The sequence below is a fragment of the Lepisosteus platostomus genome, chromosome 2 (assembly GCF_059453375.1).
Source record: "Lepisosteus platostomus isolate fLepPlt1 chromosome 2, fLepPlt1.hap1, whole genome shotgun sequence".
NCBI classification, from domain to species: domain Eukaryota; kingdom Metazoa; phylum Chordata; class Actinopteri; order Semionotiformes; family Lepisosteidae; genus Lepisosteus; species Lepisosteus platostomus.
This window is the reverse complement of record NC_142612.1, coordinates 44,776,353-44,790,855: the sequence shown is the minus strand read 5'-3', so window position 1 is coordinate 44,790,855 and position 14,503 is coordinate 44,776,353. Positions and strand designations below refer to the sequence as shown.

The 14,503-nt window shown below is 43.1% G+C and overlaps 1 long non-coding RNA gene across 1 annotated transcript in view; it reads left to right on the top strand.

Moving 5' to 3' along the window:
• The window catches only part of LOC148676381 (uncharacterized), a 506,795-nt gene that overhangs the window by 406,859 nt on the left and 85,433 nt on the right, over positions 1 to 14,503 (top strand). The window lies entirely within an intron of this gene.

Genomic DNA, 14,503 nt, shown 5'->3' with positions numbered 1-14,503 from the left:
TGTAATTAGTTTATTGAGGGATGCTGAGTCAAGAAGAGAGAAGCTGGAGAGAATGGAACCAGAGAAGTTGGATGAGGAGGGAGAAGGTATGGAAATGATATGCGTAGTGGAGAGAATGTAATGCCGGATGTTGTCAATCTTGAACTAAAGAAATCTAAGAATGTGTTGCAAAGTTGTGATGAAGCAGGCAATGTGGTGGGGCAGTTTGGCTTGAGCAGTCTGTTGATGGTGGAGAAAAGATGTCTCAGGTTGTTTTGGTGATTTTCAATGATGTGAGAGAAGTAGGTGGATCTTGCAGACTCTATAGTAACCTTATTTTCAGACAAGTAATCTCTCCAAGCCTGATAATGTACATTTAGGCCAGAAAAACGCCACCTACACTCAAGTTTGCGAGAGGCTGCTTTCATGGATTGCAGATGGTCATTGTACCAGGGGGCAGGGAGAGAGGAGGAGATTGTTTCCAATTTTTTTAAAGGAGCAAAGGTATCAAGGGTAGATAAAAGTGGGGCCAGCAGGGGGCGCTCACCCTGCGGTCCATGTGGGTCCTAATGCCCCAGTATAGTGACGGGGACACTATACCGTAAACAGGTGCCGTCCTTCGGATGAGACGTAAAACTGAGGTCCTGACTCTCTGTGGTCATTAAAAATGTCAGGGCGTTTCTCGGAAAGAGTAGGGGTGTAACCCTGGCATCCTTGCCAAATTTCCCATTGGCCCTTACCAATCATGGCCCTAATAATCCTAATAATCCCCATCTATGAATTGGCTTCATTACTCTGCTCTCTTCCCCACTGATAACTGATGTGTGGTGACCATTCTGGTGCACTATGGCTGCCGTCGCATCATCCAGGTGGATGCTGCACATTTGTGGTGGTGGAGGGGAGTCCCCTTTATCTGTAAAGTGCTTTGAGTGGAGTGTCCAGAAAGGTGCTATATAAGTGTAAGCAATTATTATTATTATTATTATTATTATTATTATTATAACTGTATTTTGTCCTCTAGAGGGTCAGAGGAAGAGAAACAAGGAGGACAGAACAGAATTTGCAAACCTTGGGTGATCAATTGATTGATAGTTGCAGAGAGAATATTAATTGGTACTATGTGTTGTGATTTTAATTTAGAAGAAATATTCTATGGCTACATAAGTGAGCTCTTCCATTTAACACAATCTTTGCAGAACATGAATATGGTGATACGGTTGTTGTCTGAAGTCCCCTTTATTGTTTCTTTTTAATAAGTTTGGAGGTATATTAAAAATATCTAGCAAACCAGAATGGTTGTACAGTTATTACAAAACAGGAATTACAATTATTTAATAAATTACAGTAAGATCAATATTTTTAAAGAATGAAGGGAAAATAATTTAAAAATAGAAAATACATCTTCCTTAAATCATTTGTTAATATGGACTATTATGGAAAATTATTGTTCCCTTGATGTTAACATCATATTATTTCTACTCTCTTCATCATTTATTGCTATTATGCCCTATTACCTCTCTGCCTACCTGTGAAGCCTAACACCTTAAACTGCAGATGTACAGTATACCTGCCCATTTTTGTTTGTTGCTTCTACATGAATAGCATTTAGTTCTGGTATGTATTTTCAGTATGTTATTAAGTATTATGAAATGCAAGTTAAAGTATTTTTCAAGACATTATGATTATTTGCTTATGTTCCATTTTAATGCAAACATGGCAACTCTTGGGGTTTTTTGGGGACATGTTTATGTAACCGTTCACACAAATGCAAAGAAAAAAGCTGGTATTCAGATGTTGTTGTGCTGTTATCCTCTCATCCAGTAATAAGGTGCATGTCCAGACTGTGTTACTAACAGTCAAGTTCCTTGTACAGTACATAGTTACATGAACTAAGAGAAAAATAAGCTGTTATATCTTGGTAACAAAACATTACTTTGTTTTGTCTGTTTGTAGGGGGCACCTTCAGATAGCTAATTCGCAAATAATATGAATACAAATGAAAACAATTTGATCTTACTTCGTGAAACTGAAAATCCAGACTTTTGTCAACATATGTACTAAAGATAACTGGCTGAGTGATGTAATTTTATGAAATGGTCCCCTGGTGCTCATTGAATCTTTACTCCCTAAGTAATCAAAACAGAACACCCACTAGGCACAGTGTGATCTCGCACACAGGTGTGAAATACAGTAGGTTTATTAACTTCTCTAATGTCATGCAATAATCATCAGTATTATGTTCAAAATTGGCATTGAAGGGTTTATGACAGATGAGTGGACCTGTCCAATCTATTCTTGCACAGGTCCAGTAGTGGTATCCTTCCTTAATGGAGGTGCTGTTATCATTGAGACAAATGATTTTGGTCAAATTCACAACAGCACAAGATTTCATTTTGAACATTTCTATGTTCATTCTGGTTCCAGTGACGTCAGAGAGAAAGACCATGCATGCCACTGCTGCTGAATAAAAACATTGAATAATATATCTATCATTAGCTATAATATCTAATTAAATAACTACATAGACAATTAAAAATATTACTCAACTTATTTTTTACTTATGTTTTACTGTGCGTCATCACACAACTACGCCCAGTTTTCAGCGACCAGCTTAGGCACTCCGTTTCTCCCCGCAACTCATAAAACAGGAGGACTGACCATCTGGCCCTGGGCAAGGACAATCTCCGACAGTGCATCTAACAAATGGTGAGTTGTGATAATGTCTTCCACAGGGAGCATCCCTGTGTTTTGTGAGTCCTGCAGCATGTACGGCGTAGACTGTTCCACCAACAATGTAGATAATTTTAAAATCCAGAAATGTTTAGTTATAATAGACTTTGAGGACAGAATTTGTGTTCTGGGGGGGCGCATTAGCACACTTTCTGAAATGAAACAGATGGATGGATAGATTTGGCTCAGTTGGATGACTTAGTCAACTCAGAATTGGCTGTAGTACCTCCCAGCCCAGCTGTTTCCAGTTCGGTGCCGGCACCAGTAGCAACCACATGCGAGCCCTTGGTCGTAGTCAGATGGGGATCCAAGATCTCAAGGACTAGACCTCCTGCACACCAGTCACCAATCTGACTCAGCAACAGGTTCTCTGCTCTCGGCAGTGCAGATAATGTGCTTATAATTGGCGACTCAATAATCAGGAATATTAGAATTCCTAACTGTCATAAAACAGTGGTTTCCCTTGTAGCGGCGAGGCTTATTAATAAGGCAGAATTAAGTGTTTCTGAGCTTTCCCAAATTAGGCCCCATTTCTCTGTTCATCTCTGTGGTGCAGCCACAGAGAGACTATTCATGCAGGGTGATTTAAGGTCCTAGGACAGCTCCCAAAGGGGGATGCACTTAGCTAAGCCTGGCTATCATGATCAATGGTCATCCATTGGCGCCTATCTGACTAGGGAGTGCCAGATGGACATCTGGACTGCATTCCTAAGTGTCAGGAGTAAGTGACTCATATCTCACCTTGATCAACCAATCAGGGACTGGTAGGGCCGAGTAACCCACGTGGGACTCTGATGCCCATGGAACTTTCAGCCAATCAGCGAGCTGAAGTTCCTCCAGGTAAAAACAGGCAACACAGAGAGCCTGAGAGATTCGAGATTCAGAGGAGATTCAGTAAGATCCAGGAGAATTCTGTGGACAATTCTAAAGGGAATTCAAAGGAGAATTCCAGGGCAGGACGGCCCAGGAGCAGAAGGCTCCCAAGGGCAGGACATTCTAGCAGCGCGCCTCCTGACCATCCTGAGACTCAGCCCTGACAACCACAGAACAGCCAGTGTGTCCGAGTGCCAGAACTTTCCTTTGTTCTAAGAGTCTAGAGCGGAGGTTGCCAGAAAGTAACTAGAGGATCCACCCGAGGTTAGCACCAGCAGCAGGCCTCGTGAACAGGTCGGAACTGTGGACAGCTGAATCACTATTCAGAACTAGCTCTTCATCAGGAACGAGAACCGGTCCTCTTCCTGACTTGCTGGGACTCACAGTCATCTTTTCTCCTGTGCACAAACTTTGCTAGTTAAAGCCAACAGTAACTAGCCGGTCAGTGAGCATCAGTAGCGCACCGTCGCAAGCCGCACAGCACAGCCTGGCACCGAGCCAGAGAGCGCGGATTGGACAGCAACAGCCTGCAACTGTTTCTTTGTGCCCGCAGGAGATCTGAATCCCCAGAGATTGGATGAGTATTCAACTTCAATGCATTACAGCTCGAGAATTCAATTGTTATCCCAACCAGTTGATATCAATTTAATTCCTAAGAGTTATGTACTTGTTTTGAGTATCTAATGTAGAAGTTATAACCAAGTTCATTTATGAAACGGTCTTAATGAATGATATACTGAACGTATGTCCTCTTGATATGTGTAACACTTTGTAACTGACTGAATATATACCTTTTGTATTCTGATAGCCCTCTCGATAAGATCTGTTAGTTTTGCATGCATATTCTATGTATTTAATGTATGTAAATGTATCCTCGTGTATTAGTACCTGTGTGTGTGCGTTGTTTGAGTTATGTCGCATGGTTGGATTCTAAAGCCATCAAAAGAATCAACTTTGTGATTTACTGCTACAATTAATAATTGTCTCAGTAAATGCCCAAACCCTACAGAACTGGTGCCTTCAGAGAGCCACTACATTTAATTTTGCTATGGCAACGTTACATATTTGGCGTCCCTGAGCCGGTTTTCTTACACCCTAAAAAAATGCCTACCTTGGGCCAGAGTTTCTGACATTGAGGTGAAACTAGGCATATTTTCCAGCAATGAGGTCTCTACCTTAGTTGCTCACGCTGGAATTAATGATATAAAGTACCAACAATCCGAAGTATTAAAGAGTAATTTCATTTCTATGTGCACAAAAAAATGTCAGAATTTAATTGCGTTTAGTCCCTTACCAGTCCCCTTCAATGGGTATGCAACCTTTAATAGGCTATACTCCCTAAAACACTGGTCAGAGACTTGGTGTGAATCCAATAGAATAACCTTTATCAATAATTGGGATGTTTTTTGGGAACGGCCTGGCTTTTATAAATGGGACGGTCCCCTCCCCTAACTGGTGGGGATCATCAATTTCTATCCCAAAATATAGCAGACAAATTGCCTGCCTGACTACTAAGAGCACCGCCCAGGCCTCAGCCTGGCAATCTTAAATTGCATGCTGTCTCTACTCTAACCTTTAGTTCACATCTTGTGCCAACCCTGGTTCTATGCTACACCGCATCCCATAAATCACACAACTATTCAGAACCAGAAATGATTGTGAATAGCCCGAGCATAGCAACTATCACTAGACCTAGACGAGAATTCATCAGGCCTTTAGGGGCTCTTGTTCTGATAATTTAATTTTCACTCCACTGGTAAGCTCAAATCAATTACAATTATTCAATTATTCTCATAAATATCTTGGGTTAAATTGGCGATATGTTCCTGACAATTCTGCAGCCAGGTAGTAATCAAGAGCCAACTGGTTTTGCACAACAACCGTTCAGAGAGCTACCATTTAATCATTTATAGCTTTCAACCCCTCAGAGGTTTCATTAACACATTTTTAGAAGTAAGTTAGAAGTAATTTTAACTTTAAGAAGTAGCCATATTAATACATTCTCGAGCAAGCTTACCAGTAGTATAAAGCGACACCTTTCATCAAACTTTTTTGACAGGTACCACGCCCCCTCTTTCAGCCAATGGGAGTCCGCGGTGAGTGGATGTCCCACCCCTTGCCAGCCAATGGTGGGTTGTTATGGGTGCATGTCCCGCCCCCTCAGGAGCCAATGGTGTGTTGCTAAGGGTCGGAACTCCCGCCTTCCCCCTGCCAGTTGGGCCGGAGCCTCAGGGTTCAAAAGCCCCAGCCGCCGCATCCCTCGATTTATGTGTGTGAAAGCATGTATTGGTTTGGAAGGGGACCGTGTCTTCCGCGGGGTTGAGTGCGCTCTATTATAAACCTAGGGAATCGGGGAGTTACGGCGGCATGGGGAGTCTGGTGAGGGCCGTGAGATCCCGGGGTGTGAGCGGCGCTGGCCGCAGCCGGGTGGCCAAGTGGTTGTCCGGCCAGGCGGCTTATATGATGCAAAAGCCGGCGCACGTACGTTTTAAGAGAAACAGGATGTTGGTGTCCGAAATGGACTGGCAGTGGCAGGCCGACTTGGTGGACATGAGAGAACACCACGAGTTCAACGACAGTTTCTGTTACATCTTAACATGTATAGACATGTTGTCTAAATACGCGTGGGCCAAGCCGCTGAAAACCAAGTCTGGAGGGGCCGTGACAGGCGCCTTCCGAAATATACCGCAAGAGGGGCGTGCTCCTTAAAAGCTCCAAACGGATGAGGGTAAAGAATTTCTTAACAGGACCTTCCAAATTTTTCTCAAACGTGAGAATATTGAACATTTTGTTACGGCCAGCGATGTGAAGGCTAGCGTGGTCGAGAGGTTTAACAGAACTATTAAAACAAAAATGTGGAGGTACCTGACACACAAAAACACCTTTCGGTATATGGACGTCCTATCAGATCTTATTTACTCTTATAACCATAGTTACCAAACGACTATTAAACGAGCCCCGGCTTCTGTTATGTCCAACAACTCCCTTGAGGTGTGGAGAACGGTCTATGATGAACACTTTAAGAGAAAACCGTCAAAGTTTTCATTTAATGTGGGTGATCGCGTGTGGGTGTCCAAAATAAAGGGAGTGTTTGAGAAGGGATATGAACAGACCTTCACGGATGAAATTTTCATTGTCAAAGAGCAGGCCTTGGCTCTGAGACCCTATTACAAACTGCAGGACTACGCAGGCGACGACATTAAGGGCTCCTTCTATGCAGAAGAGCTACAGAAGATAAACTACGATGTTGAGAACGTCTACCGCATCCAAAAGATTTTAGCAGCCAGGGGTTGTGGGAAAAACAAACAGCTTTTGGTAAAGTGGCGCAGCTGGAGCGATAAATTCAATAGTTGGGTAAAGGCTTCCGAGGTCAGAGACATATAGAGGTGTTGAAAAATGAACCCCAATGGCTTCTATGTTACGCTGGCCAGTAATTCATCCTCAAAGATTTTTCCAAAGAACACCAGCGCGTGCTTCACAGAGCATCTGGCAAAGGCGATTGACCTGGACGGGAGCTGGGAAGTGGGCCTGGTCGAGCTACACTATCCGCATACGCTAAACACGTTTGATGAAGACAAAGTTTTTCGGTTCGTCAGCGAAGAGCTCAAGACTATATGGACATGTACCTTACCGAGAGGGTACTACACAAACATCGAGCAGCTCTTGCATGAAATGAAACGGGGTGCGGAAAAATCCAAGTTAATGACTGTAAGTCTTAAATACAACCCCATTAGCCGGTCGGTAAAGATTATTAGTGATAACCGGTTTGTTATACATGTGCATAACCATCTGGCGAGGATGTTGGGCTTCAAATCAGGTGTCAGAAGTATAAAATCACCGCACTCCGACGATATGACTGGCGGATTTAACACCATGTATATATACACAGATATCATAGAACACCAGTTTATAGGCGACGTCTACGCACCGCTTTTGCGTTGTGTGTCCTTCAGAGGCATGGATGGTGAATTCGTCACAGTATTGTACAACAAACCCCATTATGTGACGGTGAGCATCGATCATTTTAACAACATCACTATTGAAATAAAGATGGATCAAAACGAGCACGTGTCATTTGCATTTGGTAAGGTCATCGTCAAGCTGCCTTTCAGACCTGTGAAAGCGACAAACATCTAAAAGGATGACGATCACCAAGAGCTACGTGGATCCTTCTTTGTATACACACTACTACAAACAACAGGCTGGTTATGGATTACCAGGATTATCTGGGCTACCAGTTCAGTACGGCAAGGGTATAGGGGGTATTTTCAGAGCACTATTTAGAAAAGCCGTGCCTTTTCTGAAACGAGGGTTTGAAATAGCTAAGCCGCACATGGCATCGGCGGATAAAAATGTAGCCAAAGACATGGTTAGCAACGTTACAAGTGTGGTCATGTCTAAGGTGGCTGCACATCAGCAGGAAGGTTCGGGTCTAGCATACATCCGCAGAGGTGTCAAGAGAAAAAGACAGATGTCATCATCGAACCGTTGGGGGCCTCCGAAACCTGATAAAAGAACGGCTAGGAGAAGACAGTCATCTCATAAAAGCTTCAGGTCGACCAAGAAGAGGGCCGTGACACACCTCAATCAACGAGATATGAAACGAGACATATTTTAAAAATGGCTTTTGTTAACGGCGGGTCTGATGAATGCGCCAAGTTGGAGATTGACATATTTCAATTAGCGCCTACCCAAACAAGCATCGAGAAAAGCTTTTACATAGAAGTTCCACCCCTCACGGCCCTAACAGAAAACGCACCTCTGGAGTTCTACATCGCAGGCAACGGAGAAGATTATCTAGATTTAAACAACACGCTGCTCTATTTGACCTGTAAAATAACGGAAGCAGACGATCGGGACATTGATGCGGCAGCCCGTGTGAGTCTGGTGAATTACCCCATCGCTGCAATATTCAGCCAGGTTGACATCACTGTAAGAGACCGATTGATCAGCCAGAGCAACAACTGTTATCCTTACAGAGCCTTTATAGAGTCTATCCTGAACTACAGTGAAGAGACGTTGTAGACGCAGTATTCAACAGGGCTCTTTTACAAATACACAGTCTGGCAACACGAGTCCACAATTTTGGATGGACCCAATCAGGGGTTCCGAAAAAGAGCACCATACACGACGCAAAGCTGAAAACTGGAGCTCTTGGGTCACATTCACGCAAACCTGTTTTTTCAGGACAAACTACTACTGAATGGCGTTGACCTGAAAATAAAACTCCCGCGCAACAGAGATGCTTTATGCTTAATGAACAACATTCGGAGAACACAAACTAAGCATACTCTCTGCATCTTTGTTTGTGAAAAGAGTGTCACCAGGGGTCAGACTGGGACACGCCGAAGCACTCCTGATGGCCAATGCTAAATACCCCATAGATCGCGTACAGATGAAAGTCTTCAGTCTGCCTGCAGGGAGCCATGTGTGTAACCAAGAAAACCTCTTTCTTGGGCAGTTACCCAAAGTGGTAATTTTGGGGTTTGTGGACAACGCAGCATTCAGCGGCAGTTTTACACAAAACCCCTTCAATTTTAAACACTACAACGTTAACTTTCTGGCTCTCTACGCTGACAGTGAACAAATCCCCACTAAACCGCTTCAACCAGACTTCCAGAATGGACATTGCGTCCATGAATATTTTAATCTGGTGGAAACATCCAAGCCATTTTATTACAAACATTTTTAACTATATTGTGCATGCTTTTTAATATACATTTCAAGTCATTTATCACAAACACACATACCCACAGATGAGAGAAAAAATGTTACAAAGACAACCATGTGGCTCTAGGTATTAATGATCATCTCCTTTCTACGGTTATCTTAGAGACCGGGTCTGGCGTCGACATCTCTACTGGTCATTTTAAAGTTTTGACAGATGCTGCACATCCCAGCGGGGCAGCCTTTCAAGTAGCTCTCGGTAACCAGCATTGGCTAGCAAGGTGCCCGGCACGTTGATTTCGGCCATAGCCTCCATAAATACATCCCAACCGTTTGGTTTCTTACCGACCGCAACTGCTTGTTGCTGCATGAGAGCCCTGACAAGATCAATCATGTGAGAGCCCTCAACGGGTGCCCCCTTGTACACAAATTCTCCTTTTTTATTCCAGGCTATTATCGGTTCATTGCGAGCCATAGTCTTTAACAAGAGCTGGGTATTTCTCCGGAACCGCTGAGAAACACTGTCCAAAATATAACCAAAGTCAGCGTCGCTCGATGACGGCTGTTGTGCTAACGTGCGTAATAGCTTGGCAGGTGCACTTTCTGGTAGTACAACAGTTAAAGTTCCCTTTTCGCAAGTCTGCTGGTGTATTAATGTCAAATACCGTTGTAACACCTGAGTGTACAATTTCACTTTTTCAGATTCAGCCAGATGTGAGTTCTGAAGAATGTCTCTCATTTCATCATCCAATCAGCGGGTTAGTAATTTTCTTACATTGCTTTCGATGCCAGACCGCTCTCGGAGTTTATCGAGCTGTTTCTGAGGTACCAGGTGCTCCATTATTGACGTTGTAGAAGCCCCGTAATCAGTGGTACTGCAATACTCAACAGGGTCCCAATAAAACCGCCGACCTGGTTCACCAAGAGTCTCTTTCTTTTAAAAGAAAGACCCTTTAGACTCAACGTCTTTATAAGCTTTCACTTTCTCTTCAGGGTCCCAACTGCTTAGCAGATAACGGTATGTTCCCTTTCAAGGTATTCAAGGTGATTTCAGCTATGGCCTGTACAAGATCATTTGAAGCCCCACAGAGAATAGCTTTCCGTTGATTGGGGGCGGCTTTTACCAGAAAAGGTTTCTCCGAACGCGCGAAGACATGACGACGGCCCGAATGTGTTTTTTTGACTGATTCTATGGTTGCGAGATCGCCGACTTTTAGATTTTTTAAATACATAAGCCGTGGGTACATCTGGGGGGAAAAGACCTGTTCGCAAGCGATAGTCATCTGGGGTGTCGGCATTTAAATCAACAAGTAACCAAAAGTTTTTTTAGTAGCGTCATTGAACGCTTCAAAAAAAAATTGGCTACATTTGGGTACATCTGCAGGGACAGGGCTGTAATCTGTAGTTTATTTCTAGGGTTTTTAAACAGCACCATGTACTTTGTATTTAACGCTATGGTTCTACTTTTCCGGCCTTGACAAAACACATTTTGGACGATATACGTGATGCTAAGGTTTCGGTGGTGTACGTATTTGGTAAAAGCTTTTTCTATCTCATTATTTTCACATGCAGACTCCATCAAATCATCAACTATAATCAAATTTACTCGATCAGGTGGCAGTAGCTGATCACCAGAAAACGACATCGGTAGACCTTCTATAAACTGAATGTATGGAAATTTCAAAAGCAATACAGCGTATAGAGGTTCCCATCAGCTGTAACACCAGACTATGTTTTCGGGTTTACGAGTCATAACGGTATCACCATTCTCCAAGAGTTGTTTTATAAAATAACTTTTACCACAATTTGAGGGTCCAGACAAAATGCATGAAAAAGTGTGTTTTAACCTGACATCCATTGTGTTAATATCCGTAGGGCAACGATGTCAAATTTTCTTGCAGCACCCGCTTGTCATACAGCACCTTCTGGGTTTCCTTTAAGGTCCGGGTCTCAATGCGCCAATCCTTTTTAACACGCACAATCATCGGCTGTTGAAATGTGTTTAAATTCCACCATAAGGGTTAACGCCATAGTCAAAAACCAAGTTTCGCAGAAAAAGTTTACTTTTTCACAATTGTTTACATTGAGCGTAATATCTTTCACCTTTAAACAGGCTTTCCCACCAGACAGCTGGTACCCGTACGACTTGGGTCCTGTTGATACAAACCCGGTGATGTGTTGACCAGCATCAATTTAGCTGGTCAGCTCACCCAAATAGTCACCCAGTCCCGGATTCCAATCACCCTCCCAGCTCACAAAGATAACGGAATCTGTGTCGTGGTACAGACAGCGGCCTTGCAAAGCATTTAGCAGGTTGTATAACTCCAAGCGGGCATAGGCTGTTGTAAAGCTAGCCATGAAAATGTTAGTGTTTGAATGGCCTGTATAGTGGTCTTTAGTGTGTTTCCATATAACACAGGCTGTGTTTTCATTGATAAACTCGCAGGTTGACACCTCATGATATGGCATAAATAAATACTTGAACAATTCATCGGGGTTTCTCACAATGGTGGCCTGTGGTAAATTGTCTCTTTGGCCATAGGTGCCCCACAAACTGTTCAAGGCAATTTTTGAAAGCTGTCTTTTGGCCGGATTCTTTTTAATGTTGTCAGGGTCCAGCCGGATACCCTTTTTTTCTTAATATTCGCAGATATATCTTTGTTGTTTCGAGACATCCGTACACCGCTCTGGAAACCCCGACGCTTCCTGTTTCCCTTTCAGATGCAGCTTGATGTAGTTGGAAAAAAGATTGTGTGAGGACTTTTCAAAATGCCAAATTTAGTAAATTTTACCCACTCTATACACCAGATCTAAGGCCGTCTGTAATTCCGGAGTGCACCAGACACCAGTCAAGGCGCGATCTTCATCACTGTGCTCGCAGGGAGTGGTCTGTTTTGTTTCAGCACACGTACGACACAGTGTGAAAAGCAGTTTTTTGTCAATTTTGGTTGGTAGAACATGAAAGTACAAACGTTTGGGTGGGTAAACTTACTGTAAAAATACAGTTTTAAATCTCCAAAGTTGTTATAAATTATTCGGGGGTGACCCAGTAGATATTTTTTAGTTTTGTTCACAAACGGATACAGACATGTGAAATCATAGTAATGAATTTTTTCACAAGGTTGTGCAATGTAATGCAAACAAATAGCATTTGTTCTCCCCCAAAAAGTGAATCGCGCAGTTGCAAAGGCTCCGGTAACTGCGCAGCAGTTAGAAATTTACCCAAGTCTCCATTTTCAACAAGCATGTCTCTGAACTTGTGCTCCCACAAAACACGCACATTAAAACCTCTTATTTTGAGAAAATTAATTTTCACCATCGTCTTTTTTTGTACAACCAACCAAAAGTAGTGTTTGTCAGCAGATTAAAATAACAAATGCTACAACCGTGAAAAAAGCAACCGTTGAACTCAAAGGCTGTCTGCACTCCGTCAATTACAGCATAACCATCCAGAAAATATAGTCCAACCTTGAACTCACTGGGTGTGGTTAACGCGTGTTGGATTTTAACGTGCTCTGTGTGTTCGATATTCATAAGCCATTGAATGCTGGGTGTAGAAAATCGTTTTTGCTGGTGGTGATAATTGTCATGGGGTAGCAACACTATCGTCTCTTCCTGTAAAAACATACAGATGCAGCCATTCAAAATGCGCGGGCGATACCGCATCATTTTCTGGTACGCTGTACGCAGTCTACCGTGAGTTACCGGTAAATACCGCTAGTTACCGAAAATTCTCCTATACATTTAGATTTATTTTTCTTGGGATTTTGGGATCAAACGTGGAAGGATTAGATTGTAATCGTTTTTATTTTTCAAATACGTTTTAGAAAAGTTTAATCTATACCTACCCAGACTGCACGCCTTCCTAAACCCTGCCCTGACCACTTTTACTCCTGTCCTGCTCTTCCCCGCGCACCCCAGCTGGGCGCTCTTTGGCCTCTGCCCGGGACAAATGTATATTTTGATATTTACACCCGGCGCGGCACCGAGGGAGCGTCTGCATTTATAACTTAGTTTTTAAAATTAGTCAAGCAATATGAAGCATCTCCTTTTACTTTTAAGTCCCTTAAATACATTGAGCACAGCTTTCTCACCACTTAAGATTGCTTTTTGATACCATCCTTACACAAAGCAGAAACTTTCCGATGACATATAGTCTTTAATTTTGTTACGTTATACGTTTTAGGAACGTTTCATCTAAACAAACACCACAAAACTATTCTCGATTGTATTTCTGAATGTTATGTTACACCTACAGTAGTTCACTGCTTTAAATATGTAGTGGTTTTGATGGGTTTACTGAGACAATTATTAATTGTAGCAGTAATCACGAGGTTGTTCGTCGGGGCTTTTAGAAAATCAATCGTCAGAACAACTAACAACGCACACACACGGGTTCAATACACGGGATACATTTATTAATATAACTGTGCAACAAACATATACCAGTCTGCCTGGATACGAGCGGCAGACCTTACGGTGAGGGTTATCAATATACAAGGTATATAATCTCGAAGAGATGCAAACACAAAGAGATACACAACAGAGAATATATGTCAATATATATCGTTCGGTTACCAAATCGCTAATCAGTGTTATTACCCACTGTTACTCTAAACTCGGAAGTAAATACATTACTCATGAATTAAATCGATAACAACTTGTGTTGAGGTACAATTGAATTCTCGAGACGCAATGTAGAACATGGGGTTTACTTATCCACTGTGTTTGGATTTGGAGTTTCCCGGCACGAACACCAAACCAGCTGACAGGCTCTGTTGCAGCCTCTGTTCCAGCGGCTGTCCAATGGGCGTTGTGACGGCGTCCTCTGGCTACCGGCCAACCAGTCGAGGTGCAGCTCGGAGTAGGACGGGCGGAGGAATCTGACTGCGGCGCGCAGGGCAGTCGTTGCTCCGAGGGGATCTACCAGCAGTCCGGCTGGCTAGTAGAAAGTCTCTATGCACAGAGTGTGACCGCGAGTCCTCACAAGTCACTCTTTTGCCTGGGAAGAAACTGGTTCGTTCCCGGTCCAGCGCTGCTTCTGAATAAGCTATTCAGGTTGTCGACGAGGGTCCAACTGTAGGCTGCCGTTGATCAAGCGGAGCATTCACGTTGGTAGAATTCTGAGTACGTACGGGATCCTCGGCCTCGCGCTTAGAACAAAGTCCAAGTCCTTTTGCAGACAACAGCAGTTGTCACGTGATTGTCTCTGAGGATGCGCGAAAATGGCCAAGGAGAGCCCAGAACTGAGCTT